General features: G+C 43.4%; 1 long non-coding RNA gene across 1 annotated transcript in view; it reads right to left on the reverse strand.

Moving 5' to 3' along the window:
* The window catches only part of LOC147109312 (uncharacterized), a 50501-nt gene extending 40812 nt beyond the window's left edge, over positions 1 to 9689 (reverse strand). The window contains exon 1 of the long non-coding RNA XR_015080229.1: positions 9484 to 9689. This is a non-coding gene — a long non-coding RNA (uncharacterized LOC147109312). The remainder of the gene's footprint in view (positions 1 to 9483) is intronic.
* Positions 9690 to 14618: the final 4929 nt, after the last annotated feature.

The raw sequence follows: 14618 nt of genomic DNA on the forward strand, positions 1-14618 counted from the left end.
CTAAAGCATGGTGGAGAAGCACTACTGGCACGAATTCATGAACTAATTTCTCTTATCTGGAAGGAGGAGAGCATGCCAGGGGATCTCAGAGATGTCATAATTGTGACCATCTTCAAGAAAGGTGACAAGTCCAATTGCGGTAATTACAGAGGAGTTTCCCTGCTGTCTGCCACAGGGAAAGTCATCGCAAGAATCCTCCTCAATCGCCTTCTCCCAGTGGCCAAAGAGCTCCTCCCAGAGTCGCAATGCGGATTCCGCCCACTAAGGGGCACAATGGACATGATCTTCACCGCACGTCAATTACAAGAGAAATGCAGGGAACAGCACCAACCACTGTACATGGCCTTCTTTGATCTCACAAAGGCCTTCGACACTGTCAACCGTGAGGGATTATGGAGTGTCCTCCTCAAATTTGGCTGCCCTCAAAAGTTTGTCACCATCCTCCGCCTGCTTCACGACGACATGCAGGGCCATGATCCTGACCAATGGTTCCACCACGGACCCAATTCACGTACGAACCAGGGTCAAGCAAGGCTGTGTCATCGCACCAACGCCCTTCTCGATCTTGCTGCAATGCTCCATCTCACCCTCTGTAAGCTCCCCGCTGGAGTGGAGCTAATTTACAGAACAAACGGGAAACTGTTCGACCTCCGTCGCTTCCAGTCCAGATCCAAGGTCGTCTCATCCTCTGTCGTCGAATTACAGTATGCAGACGACGCTTGCGTCTGTGCTCACTCGGAGGTCGAACTCCAAACCGTCGTCAACACCTTCACTGAAGCATACGAGAGCATAGGCCTTACACTAAACATTCGTAAGACAAAGGTCCCCTACCAACCTGCCCCCGCTATACAGCCCCAATTATCAAAATCCACGACAAGGCCTTGGACAACGTGGACCACTTTCCATACCTCGGGAGCCTACTGTCAACAAGGGCAGACGTCGACGACGAAGTCCAACACCGCCTTCAGTATGCCAGTGCAGCCTTCGGTCACCTGAGGAAGAGAGTGTTTGAAGACCAGGACCTCAAACCCGGCACTAAGCTCATGGTCTACTGAGCAGCAGTGATACCCGCCCTTCTGTATGCCTCAGAGACATGGACCATGTACAGCAGGCACCTCAAAGCACTGGAGAGGTACCACCAACGCTGCCTCCACAAGATCCTGCAAATCCATTGGCAGGATAGGCGCACCAACGTCCGTATTCTTGCTCAGGCCAACATCTCCAGCATCGAAGCTTTGACCACACTCGATCAGCTCCGATGGACGGGCCACATTGTCCGCATGCCCGATACGAGACTCCCAAAACAAGCACTCTACTTGGAGCTCCGGCACGGCAAGAGAGCCCCAGGTGGGCAGAGGAAATGCTTCAAGGACACCCTAAAAGCCTCATTTTTAGTGTCGAAGCAAGTCATCCTCAGTTCCAAGGGACTGCCTAAGAAGGAGAAGAAGAAGCGCCTTGGGATGTTTTACTATGTTAAAGGCGCTATATAAATACAATAAGTTGTTGTTGTTGATGTCAAGGGTGGTCACTCTCACCTCACCTCTGGAATATCAGGTCTTGTGTCCATGTTTGCACCAAGGTTGTAATGGGGTCTGGAGACGAGTGGTCCTGGCTGAAACCAAACTGAGCATCAGTGAGGTGCTTCTTGGTGAGTAAATGCTGCTTGATTGCACTGTTGACGACTCCTTCCATCACTTGACTAATGATTGAGTGCAGGCTGACTGCTAACTCTAAAATCGAATTGAATTTTGTTGTCTACATTTATGTAAATTTGTCAGTGTGTGAAATACTCTTCCATGCTTCTACCTATCACAGTAGTAAACCTTAGATTTCATGATAAGCACAATCACTTTTTATAACTTTGCACAGTCATTGAACACAGCAAACTCTGTGTGTGACCAGTGACCAGTAGTTAATCACGCAAAGCCTGAATTATAAGAGCAGTATGTACAGATTCACCACATCCTTTATCAGATAGACTACTCTTCACTTAAGTCATGCAGTTCTTATTTCCTGTAATGGTTGCATGCACAAAGACGTTTTAGTCAAGTGGCTATATAAAAATATATATTTATATCACCCTCAAGGGGAAGAATGTAGCTGCAATACTTATGGGTGTAACTGACACATAGAGAGAAACTGTTTGGAGAGAGGCTATTACATTTTTAGGAATAACCTTGCTTTTGTTTATTTCATGGGTTGTGTTGCCTTGAGTTGGAGTTTTACAGATATAACAGCCTGTGCTGTGAGGCTACAATATTTCTTAGTGAAGGGACGTTCACTTTGCAGCAAGTAAAGCAGTTCCATGTTTTTTGCAGTCTCTCTGCTGTTCTGTGCACTTGCTAGCATCTTTCACTTTCTGATTGACATTGTGGTTACAGAATGCCAAGGAGCTGTCTTGCAAGATGGTATATTCCATTTAAAATAACATTTACAATTTTAAGTGAGATATTCATGACTCAATTAACACCTGTAGGCATCTAGTTAATATTAGCGAGCAAGCGCATTGAATATGAGTTCATTGTAATTCCTGTTTTTTTTAGTGTGCTGTTATTTCCACACAACTTTACCCAGTGCAATATCTTTGAGGTCTGGTACATTATTATTAATGAAGAACAGAAAAGCTAACAAAATCACACTTGCTGTGAAGTTTAATCACTCTTTAACCAGCACATTTGGTATGTAGGGGTTACAATCAGTGAGTAAACTACAGTTTAGAATGAGCAAGGTGCAGAAAACCCAGGTTTACTTATGCCCTGTAATTTATTGTAGTTGACAGCACAAGGGAATAAAAATGGTTGTCCCTTATAGGTCTGAAAGGAATCCAACAAATAAGCAGGAAGTCCAGCAGACACTGGAATCAATCATCACCAGGGACAAAATGGTGGGATCAATTTTAACCCACATGGCCCAGCAGAAACAGAGCAGTGGGGCCGTTAAAATCGATCAATTTGACTTATCGCCCTATTCCATCTGTAATCCCATGGGCAAGCCATTTTAACTCCTGATTTCATTTAGGTGGTTGAGGTGCCTGCTGGAAGCAGGCTGGTGCCTCAGGCATACATTCAAATCGGGGTCCTAAGATGTAATTAGAACCCCGACGCGATTTTAACTGGACAGGACGGAACCTCGCGGGATTGGTTTCAGCACTGACTGACTGGAAGCCCTATTAAAAGGGACACTCAGGTCATATTGTGCTTAGTGGATTTCTAAGGGATTTTGAGTTTGGAGATTGCATGTTTCTGTGGGGAGTTTTGTTGCCTTACTATCAGTGATTAAGCTCTCAACGCTTATCCTGATTGCTATTTTTGCTTTATTGCTTTGGATGGAGGAAGAGGAGCAGTAGGAACAGCCTCAACAACCAGGACAAACAGCAGATGGGCCTGTTAGAAGATAGCAGGGTGGCGGGGGGGGTGGGCAGGCTGATCGTACCATACAAATGAGGCTGGATGACCAATTTGCCGTGGTGCTGCCGCTGACCTCATTAGCACCAGCAGCAGAATCGCATCCCAATTCTAATGGGATCCAATTTCTAGGCCAATGTATGGTTCTTGACCATCAATGAACTATCTTTACAGTGCAGTCACTTGTTACGTAGGCAAACGCGTCAGCCAATAAGTCTCAGCTGTGGCTCAGTGGGTAGCACCCTCGCCTCTGAGTCAGAAGGTTGTGGGTTCAAGTCCCACTCCAGAGACTTGAGCACAAAAATCTAGGCTGACACTCCAGTGCAGTACTGAAGGAGTGCTGCCCTGTTGGAGGTGTCGTCTTTCAAATAAGACATTAAACAGAGGCCCCGTCTGTTCTCTTGAAGAGCAGGGGAGTTATCTCTGGTGTCCTAGCCAATATTCATCCCTCAATCAACATCACAAAAATAGATTATCTGATTTATTAACACATTGCTGCTTATGGGAGCTTGCTGTGCACAAATTGGCTGTCATATTTCCAACAATGACTACATTGGCTGCAAACTACTTTGGGACGTCCTGAGGTCTTGAAAGGCGCTATATAAATGCAAGTTTTCTTTTTTCTTTTCCAATATGTGCACAGCAAGGTTCCACAAAAAGCAAATGAGATGAATAACCAGTTAATCTGTTTTATTTTGGTTGTGTAGATTGATGGAGAAATGTTGGCCAGGACACGCACATAATTTGTTTGCTATTCCTTAAATGGTGTCATCGGATCTTTTACACCCCCCTGTAGGCCATGAACCTGAGCATGCTCCCTCCTGCTAGGTGTTTCTTTCAAACTGCACAGAAAAAAGAGGTGACATTTACACAGAAGAACTCACTATTACAATTTGGGCTCCTCTCCCAACACTCTAACTCATGCTCATGGCAAAAGACAGCTTCCATGTGCAAGGCCCATGCTTCCTGTGAGCCACAGCGTAATCTTATGACTGAGAATAGCATGCCCTCAGGGTTAACAATCCTCCCTAGTACCACTGGTGTCCACATAAGCAGGCATATGCACTGTACAATTTTTTAATGGAATGGGATCAGGGATTGCTGATTTTAAAACTGAGGAAAAAAGCAAGCGTGAAGATAGAAAGACTTGCATTTATATAGTGCCTTTCAGGACATCCCAAGTAGTCACGGTTGTAATGTAGAAAATGCAGCAGCAAATTTGTGCATAGCAGGGTCCCATAAACAGCAATGTGAAAATGACCAGATAATCTGTTTTTTAGTGATGCTGGTTGAGGGATAAATATTAGCCAGGACATCAGGGAGAACTCCCCTGTTCTTCTTTGAAATAGCGCAATGGATCTTTTACCTGAAAGGGAAGACATCCGAAAGACGGTACCTCTGACAGTGCAGCATTCCCTCAATATTACACTGAAGTGTCAGCCCAGCTTTATGTGCTCAAGTCCCTGAAGTGGGACTTCAACCCACAACCTTCTGACTCAGAGGCGAGAGCGCTACCACTGAGCCACGGCTAACACCTACATGCATGAGTGCAACTATACACGGTGATGTCCCTGTGCTTCAGGCAAAAACCCCAACCGACACACAGTTTCAAAATCAGCAATACCCAATCATGTGTACACAAATGTGCGTAACAGAGCAGCCAGCTAACATGCACCCTTGGTGTCATACAGAGTCACGCACACGCATGCAGAACCACATGGTGCTCCGTACTTGCCAACATGTAAAAATATTAAGACTAAACAGCCAAGATATTTTAAAGCAGCAGGGAGCAGCCTCTGGATCTGGAAGCAGTATGAACTTAATTTATTAACCTTAGATTATATGTGGTGCTTTTTACGTGTAACATTAGCTGCTTCTGGTCACAATATACCAGTTGAACAGCAACGTTGAATATTTCTGGGTAAAAAAAATGGAACTTTTATTAAAAATGATTGTAAAATTAATTGAATTCAAAAATGGTGGAATTATTTACTAAAAATGATTTCAAAAACCATTATTTTCAAAAGTGATGCTGTCTCGCTGTAAAAAGAGTGATGAATTCCCCCACTAAAAAATGAGGAAGTTTGCAGCCATTCCAGTGGAGTTCTTATGGCAGGAGTCCACCAGAACAGCCATGGATTTTCAGAGTCATAATTTTAATATAAAATTCAAACGTTTTCTGGAGGGAATGCTGCCAGATTTCCATCCCCCTCCCCCACCCAGGAATATCCATAATAGTATGTACTGAGGTCATCAGGGTGGGGGGAATCTCTATTTGTGAGGGCTGTGTACAATTTTAAAATTGCTGCCAATACTCCTGTACACGACAAGTCATATGGAATGTTCAATATACAACCTGATCTCTCCAATAGACAGAAAAACACCTTGCTAATAAATCATATAGGTTAAGGCAAAACTACTCACCAAACTTATAAAGAAAGAAATACTGGCATTTATATAGTGTCTTTCATGACTACTGGATGTCCCAAAGCGCTTTACAGCCAATGAAGTACTTTTGGAGTGTAGTCACTGTTGTAATATAGGAAACGCGACAGCCAATTTGCGCACAGCAAGCTCCCACAAACAGCAATGTGATAATGACCAGATAACCTGTTTTTGTTATGTTGATTGAGGGATAAATATTGGCCAGGACACCAGGGATAACGACGCTGCTCTTCTTCGAAATAGTGCCCTGGGATCTTTTACGTGCACCTGAGAGCAGATGGGGCCTCGGTTTAATGTCTCATTTGAAAGACGGCACTTCCGACAGTGCTGCGCTCCCTCAGTACTGCACTGGAGTGACAAGACATAAAGATTGGTGGTATAGTAAGTAGTGTAGATGGGAGCATAAATTATTGCAAGACTTAAATTATACCAAAGCAAAATAAAGCAGCAAATAAAATTGTAGTACAGTGCTTATCTGTCACTGATATTTTTAACCATGTTCTGAGACCAAAATAAGAAAGCATTTCAAATTCTCAGAGTCTTTTTAACAGTCTTTTGATTATTCTCTTTAATTTAAATACACACCTCTGCCTCAGAGGTCTGTCTCATCAAAGTAGAGAAGGTATCTCAAAGCTTTTATGCTAAAAAGAAGCCTTTCATATCACAGGTGCTAATTTTTAGAGAACAATGACTTCCCTAATAGGACACCAATTAAGGAACAGCCATTTCAGATAATGGGGGGAAATTGGCACAAAACAGGCTATTAGTGAATTGACTTCATGGAAAAGCAAATTGGGTGCAGTGTAAAACAGGCTGCCGATTTGTTATCAGACCATTTTGCGCCACTGACAAGGATCAATTTCACCCCCAATGGCGTTGTCGCTTTCTCACAGTGGCAAAGTTGCATACATTGAAGAGAGCCAAATTGGATTTGTAAAGGGTAGGTCACGTCTAACAAACCTAATTCAATTTTTTTGAGGAAGTAACTAAAGTAGTAGGTAGGGGAATGTCTGCAGATATAGTTTAAAAGGACTTCTAGAAGGCAGTAGAAAAGGTTCCACATAAGAGACTGTTAGCTAAAATTAAGCTCATGGAATTGAAGGCAAATTATTGACCTGGTTAGGAGATTGGTTAGATGGTAGAAGACAGCAAGTAGGAACAATGGGTATGTACTCGAATTGGAAGGAAGTGACTAGTGATGTTCTACAAGGATCTATGCCGCGGCCTCAACTATTCGCTATATTTATTAATGACTTAGATAACACAATTGAGAGCCATATATCCAAGTTTGCCGATAACACAAAGATTGATGGTATAGTAAGTAGTGTAGACGGGAGCATAAAATTACAAAAAGACATTGATAGGCTAAGTGAATGGGCAAAACTGCGGCAGATGGATTTCAACACAGGTAAGTGTGAGGTCATCCATTTTGGACCAAAAAAGGATAGATCCAAGTATTTTTTAAATAGTGAAAAGAGATTTAGGGATCACAGATCACTAATATGTAGTAGTCATAGTCAGGTACAAAAAAATAAGCAAAATGACTGATGGAATGTTAGCCTTTATATTTAGAGGGCTAGGAAGGAGTGCAGTGCAGATTCACCAGAATGTTACAGGGCTCCAAGGGTTAGATGATGAGGAGAGATTACATAAACTAGGCTTGTATTCCCTGGAATATAGAAGGTTAAGGGGTGATTTGATTGAGGTATTGGGATTTTGAAAGGACTTGATAGGGTAGATAAAGAGAAACTTTTTCCGCTGGTGGGACAAGGGGACATAACCTTAAAATCAGAGCCAGGCCATTCAGGAGAAAAGTTACGCAAAGGATGGTAGAAGTGTGGAACTCTCTCCCACAAAAAGCAGTAGATGCTGGGGCTCAATTAATAATTTTAAATCTGAGATTGATAGATTTTTGCTAGCCAAGGGTATTAAAGGATATGGAGCCAAGCCCGGGAGTTAGGATACAGATCAGCCATGATCTCATTGAATGGCAGAACAGGTTCAAGGAGCTAAATGGCCTACTCCTGTTCCTATGTTCCTATATTGCTGAGGAATTGATCAAAACATTTTTGTCTTGATAAAGGTCTGCCTGTAAGTAATTGATACAAATAGAGACTGATCATCCTCTAAAGCTAGCACTAAAACTCCTGAAAGAGCCTCTTATTTAGTGCCACTAACACCCGCGCCCCCCACCACCAACCTGCAGTTCACTGATTACAGGCTTGCAAGCTAAAAGGACAAAAACACTTAACAGAAACAACAACCATGGCCTCCATTTTTAAAAAAAAAATCCCTGTCCACATTACAATCTAGATAAAAATATATAACCTGAAAATATATTATTATTTGAAACAGGGCAATTTCCCATTTCTATCAAATTAACAACTCACTGTGAAATAGCAAGGAAAATGGAAAATACATTTATTTCTATAGAACCTTATTACATCGTCCAGAAATATGTCAAACAAATTATTTTGAATTGCAGTGACTTTTTATGCGGGGCCAATGCAACAGCTATTTCTGTATAAACAGCTATGACTAGTTAATCTGTTTTTGAATGGGGGAAGGAATGTTGATCAGGAAACTCAGAGAGTTCATTGCACTGAACCAGTAAAGAGGGCCTCAGCTTAATATTTTATCTGAAGGACTGCATGTTCAACAAGGCAACGCTCCCTCTGTGCCACCATGGAGTGTCAGCCTAGATTGTGGGCTCAAGTACTGTGGTGGGGTTTGAATTCACAACCATCTGGTTCAGAGATAAGCGTGTTACTAATTGAGCCAAACTGGCACTTAGTACAAACGCTCTGTAAAAACAAAAAATGTCGGACAAGGGAAAATTAAATGATTTATTGTACACATGGTGCAAATATTAAGCTAATCCTCATATATAAAAATGAATGTAAATAAAATATGGTAAACCTGTCCCAGATCCCATAGGTGTGAGAATCAAACAGAACTAAAAACGATGCAATGTGAAGTCTAACAATTAGAATTCAAATTCCTGTGGCTTTCTAACCAATGCTGTTACACTCTGTGCTAGGATACAACTATTTAATTGTATCTGGTGTTCAAGAAGTAGCTTGTGGAACTCCAAGTTTAGTCCTAGTTAGAAACAGTGTGAATTCAATCAATGATCTTGTCACAAAGTTGCCTTCCACCATCTTTGCATATACACTGCAAGATACAAAAAGCAGTTAGTGTTGTAGACACTTGAGAAATTTGCTTCCCCCCTTCTGTTGGTTACAAGGAAATTGAGTAGCAACATGCTCCACCCATGCACAGATGTTTATCAAGATTTGCAACATTAAATCCGATTTATGTATATAGTACAGAGAAAGGTAATAGACATTAAAGATTATAGTTTTTATTTGATGAGAATAATTGAAACATCATCAATATTTAAAATAAAATAAACTTCCAGAAATTTCAGAGGCAACTGAAACTTATGAAAGGTTGAAGAGGAAATTAGAAATGTTGCTGAATAAATGTGTTCCTGTCTGAGGAAGTACAGGCTCACCACAGACACTAACCAAGAATCGTAAAAATGGCAGCTGGCAAAGTAAGAGGCAGCCTGCGTGTTTCCTGCAAGAGCAACAGACAAACTAAATGGAATTGAACTGGAGTCGGCTCTTACCAGTTTTAATCATCGGAGAATTCTTTGATGTTAAAATAAGTCTTGCTTCCACAGCAGCACAACGTCTGTGATTCCGCTTGAGTGAGTTTGGTCAGTGATTATTACCTCATTCTTGAGCAAGTTTGATCAGTGATTATTGCCTCATTGTACACACTTAATGTACTGCACCGAGTTCAATTTCTGCATCTTTAAAGGTACAGCAGCAGTACTATGTTACATTTATCATTAGGAATGAGACCTTGTTTGTATGCTCACATGAGAACAGTTCACTTTCAAGCGAAGGTAGTGACCGAACGCATTACCGGCACCCGGCTACCGACCATTGAGAACATCTACCAGAAACGCTGTCTACGGAGGTCATTGACCATCATCAAAGACCCTACCTACCCCAGCCACAGTTTGTTCGCCCCCCTGCCATCTGGGAGACGCTACAGATGCATTCGCACCCGCACGACCAGATTTAGGAACAGCTTCTTTCCCAGGGCTGTCATCCTACTGAACTCTGCTAATAAACTCTAAAGCCTGCACACCTGTCAATGCACTTTATGTTTATGTTTATGTTACAAGCCAAATGTATGTTAAATGTCTTAATCAAAATGTACACTCTCGGGAGCCGCAAGCTTACATTTCGTTGTACTGCACTTGTGCACTAACAATGACAATAAAGTTGATTATTATTATTATTATTTAGGCTGCCTGTGACTCAAACTTACATGCCTCAGTCAGTTGAGTTCATTAGCTCTCAGCCAACCCATTAGATAAACACCATGCTGTAGTGTCGTGCTGTAGCTCAGGAGGGGGAAGAAGGGAGAAGGTGGCCATTATCTGTCACTGACACTACTTAAATTCTTATGGAGCTTTAAAAGCAATGAATGAAAAGTCTGCAGACACCCTCCTCTCTCGCTGTAGCCATAGAAGTCATAGAATTATACAGCACAGAAAGAGGCCCTTCGACCCATCGTGTCTGTGCCGTCCATCAAGCCCTGCCCAATCTAATCCCATTTTCCAGCATTTGGTCCATAGCCTTGTATGCAATGGCATTTCAAGTGCTCATCCAAATGCTTCTTGAATGTTGTGAGGGTTCCTGCCTCTACCACCCTTTTAGGCAGTGAGTTCCAGACTCCAACCACCCTCTGGGTGAAAAAGTTCCTCCTCAAATCCCCTCTAAACTTCCTGCCCCTTACCTTGAATCTATGCCCCCTTGTTATTGACCCCCCTACTAAGGGGAAAAGTTCCTCTTTATCTACCCTATCTATGCCCCTCATCATTTTGTACACCTCAATCAGGTCCCCCCTCAGCCTTCTTTGCTCCAAGGAAAACAACCCCAGCCTGTTTAGTCTTTCTTCATAGCTGAGGCGCTCCAGCCCAGGTAACATCCTGGTAAATCTCCTCTGCACCCTCTCCAATGCAATCACATCCTTCCTATAGTGAGGCGACCAGAACTGCACACAGTACTCCAGCTGTGGCCTCACCAGCGTTTTGTACAGCTCCATCATAACCTCCCTGCTCTTATATTCTATGCCTCGGCTAATGAAGGCAAGTATCCCATATGCCTTTTTAACCACCTTATCTACCTGTTCCGCTGCCTTCAGGGATCTATGTACATGTACACCAAGGTCCCTCTGACCCTCTGTACTTCCTAGGGTCCTACCACTCATTGTGTATTCCCTTGCCTTATTTGTCCATCCAAAATGCATCACCTCGCACTTTTCAGGGTTAAATTCCATTTGCCACTTTTCCGCCCATCTGACCAACCCGTTTATATCGTCCTGTAGCCTGAGGCTTTCCTCCTCACAATTTACCACCCCACCAATTTTCGTGTCATCTGCAAACTTACTGATCATACCTTTTACATTCTCCTCCAAATCATTTATGTAGATCACAAACAGCAAGGGACCCAGCACCGATCCCTGAGGTAACCCACTGGACACAGGCTTCCAGTCACAAAAGCAACCTTCGACCATCACCCTCTGCCTCCTGCCACTCAGCCAGTTTAGGATCCAACGTGCCAAGGCACCCTGGATCCCATGGGCTCTTACCTTCTTGACCAGTCTCCTATGCGGGACTTTGTCAAAAGCCTTACTGATGTCCATGTATACCACATCCACAGCATTTCCTTCATCCACACACCTAGTCACCCCCTCGAAAAATTCAGTCAGATTGGTCAGACATGATTTACCCTTGACAAAGCCATGCTGACTATCCCCGATTAATCCTTGCCTCTCCAAGTGGAGACTAATTTTGTCCCTCAGAATCTTTTCCAATAATTTCCCTATCACAGATGTTAGGCTCACTGGCCTGTAATTTCCTGGTTTATCCCTGCTACCCTTCTTGAATAATGGTACTACGTTAGCTGTTCTCCAGTCCTCTGGTACATCCCTGTGGCCAGAGAGGTTCTGAAAAGTTGTGTCAGAGCCCCTGCAATCTCCTCCTTTGCCTCACACAGCAGCCTGGGATACATCTCGTCCGGGCCTGGGGATTTATCCACTTTTAAGCTTGCTAAAACCGCTAGTACCTCCTCCCTCTCGATGCTAATATGTTCAAGTATATCACAGTCCCCTTGCCCGATTTCTATGTCTACATCGTCTTTCTCCATAGTGAACACAGATGCAAAAAATTCATTTAAAACCCCGCCTACATCATCTGGCTCTACACACAGATTGCCACTTTGGTCCCTAATGGGCCCTACCCTTTCCCTGGTTATCCTCTTGCCCTTAATATACTTATAAAACATCTTAGGATTTTCCTTTATTTTGCTCGCCAGTGTTATTTCATGGCCCCTCTTCGCTCTCCTAATTTCTTTTTTAAGTATGCCCCTGCACTTTTTATACTCCTCTAGGGCTTCCTCCGTCTTAAGTCTTTTGTAACTGCCAAAAGCCCCCCTTTTTTTCCTAATGCATTTTTGTATATCCCTTGTCATCCAAGGTTCCCTTTGCTTGTTGGTCCCACCCTTGACCTTTACGGGAACATGTTGGCGTTGTACTCTCTCTATTTCCCTTCTGAAAGTCTCCCACTGCTTTGATGTGGATTTTCCTATAAGTATCTGCTCCCAGTCCACTTTTGCCAGATCCTGCCTTATTATTAAAATCGGCCTTCCCCCAATTTAGAACCCTTATTTCCGGGCCGTCTTTGTCTTTTTCCATGACCACCTTAAATCTCACCGAATTATGGTCACTGTCGCCAAAATGCTCTCCTACTGACACTTCCACCACTTGCCCGGCTACATTCCCTAGAATTAGGTCCAGTACCGCCCCCTCTCTTGTAGGACTTTCTACATGTTGGCTCCAAAAGCTCTCCTGGATGCACTTTAAGAATTTTGCACCCTCTAATCCTTTCACACTCTGACTATCCCAATTAATATTGGGGAAGTTGAAATCTCCCACTATTATTACCCTATTATTTTCGCACTTCTCTGAGATTTGCCTACATATCTGTTCCTCTATCTCCCCCTGACTATTTGGGGGCCTATAGTACACTCCCAGCAAAGTGCTTGCCCCCTTTTTGTTTTTAAGTTCTACCCATATGGCCTCATTAGAGGAACCCACTAATATATCATCCCTCCTTACAGCAGTAATTGACTCCTTAATTAATATTGCAACACCCCCTCCCCTTTTACACCCCCCTCTGTCTCGCCTGAAGATTCTATACCCCGGAATATTGAGCTGCCAGTCCTGACCCTCCCTTAACCATGTCTCCGTGATAGCAACAATATCGTACTCCCATGTGTTCAACAACAACTTCAGTTCATCCACCTTATTTGCAAGACTCCTTGCATTAAAATAAATGCCTTCCAGCCTTCCCATATTGCCTTTTGCCTTCACATATTTGCTCTGCCTTCCCAGCTGACTTGTTTTTTCCTCCGTATTTGGCTGTAAATCACCCCCTACTATAGCTCCACTCTGTATCCCATCCCCCTGCCAAGTTAGTTTAAACCCCCCCCCCCAAACAGTGCTAGCAAACCTCCCCGCAAGGATATTGGTCCCCCTCTAGTTCAGGTGTAAACCGTCCGACTTGTACAAGTCCCACCTTTCCCAGAAGCAGACCCAGTGATCCAGGAAACTAAAGCTCTCCCTCCTGCACCATCCCTTTAGCCACGCATTCATCTGTTCTATCTTCCTATTCCTATACTCACTAGCACGTGGCACCGGGAGTAATCCAGAGATTACAACCTTTGAGGTCCTGCTCTTTAATCTTCTACCCAGCTCCCTAAATTCTTGCTGCAGAACCTCATCCCTCTTTTTACCTATGTCGTTGGTACCAATGTGGACCACGACCTCTGGCTGTTCGCCCTCCCCCTCCAGAATGCCCTGCAGCCGCTCAGTGACATCCTTGACCCTGGCACCAGGGAGGCAACAAACCATCCTGGATTCACGTCTACGCCTTATCAAAACTATTTTTTTTTAAAGCTGAACTAAGATTCTCAGTCACGTCCATCACAGTATTTCTCATTGCTGTGTTCATTTCTGTTAATGAAATTTTGCAACAAGGCTGTTAGAACTTATATTTTTGTATTTACAGAATGCACTAATGAAGAACACACAGTGCTCAATTTTCTCCATGTACATTGGACAGGCAGTGGGTAGGCATTCGCTCCACCCACTCGGTGATGTCAGTGGGAGGCCTGATTAATTTCCGTGGTCGGGCCTCATTTGAGTTTGATTGACGAGCTGCCAGCTAATCGTGCTGCTTACAGGTAGCTTGCCATTTGTGAGGGCAGGAAATCTAGTGGGCCTGATGCTTCTTTAAGTCAGGCTGCACCTCTTAAAGGAGCTCTGGCTGCAGGCAGATAATGGTGCTCTCCTGCTCTTTCACCATCCTCAATGTCATCTGTCATCTTCGGCATCTGGTTGAAGGTTTTCATCCAATGGTGGTTCTATGTGTTGTTTCTGAGAGGAATCACGAACAAATGTGAGAAAGCCCTTGTCCCCAAGCAACCATCTCTCAATTGCTGTACAGGGGCAAAGAAATATAGAAACATAGAAACATAGAACATAGAAAAATAGGAGGAGGAGTAGGCCCTTTGAGCCTGCTCCGCCAGTCAATATGATCATGGCTGATCTCAATACTATATTCCCGCTCTCTCCCCATACCCCTTGATGCCTTTTGTGTCTAGAAATCTATCTATCTCCTTCTTA

The sequence above is a fragment of the Somniosus microcephalus genome, chromosome 12 (genome assembly GCF_052327205.1).
Source record: "Somniosus microcephalus isolate GS21.2 chromosome 12, FLI_Smic_1.0, whole genome shotgun sequence".
In the NCBI taxonomy this organism is placed as follows: Eukaryota; Metazoa; Chordata; class Chondrichthyes; order Squaliformes; family Somniosidae; genus Somniosus; species Somniosus microcephalus.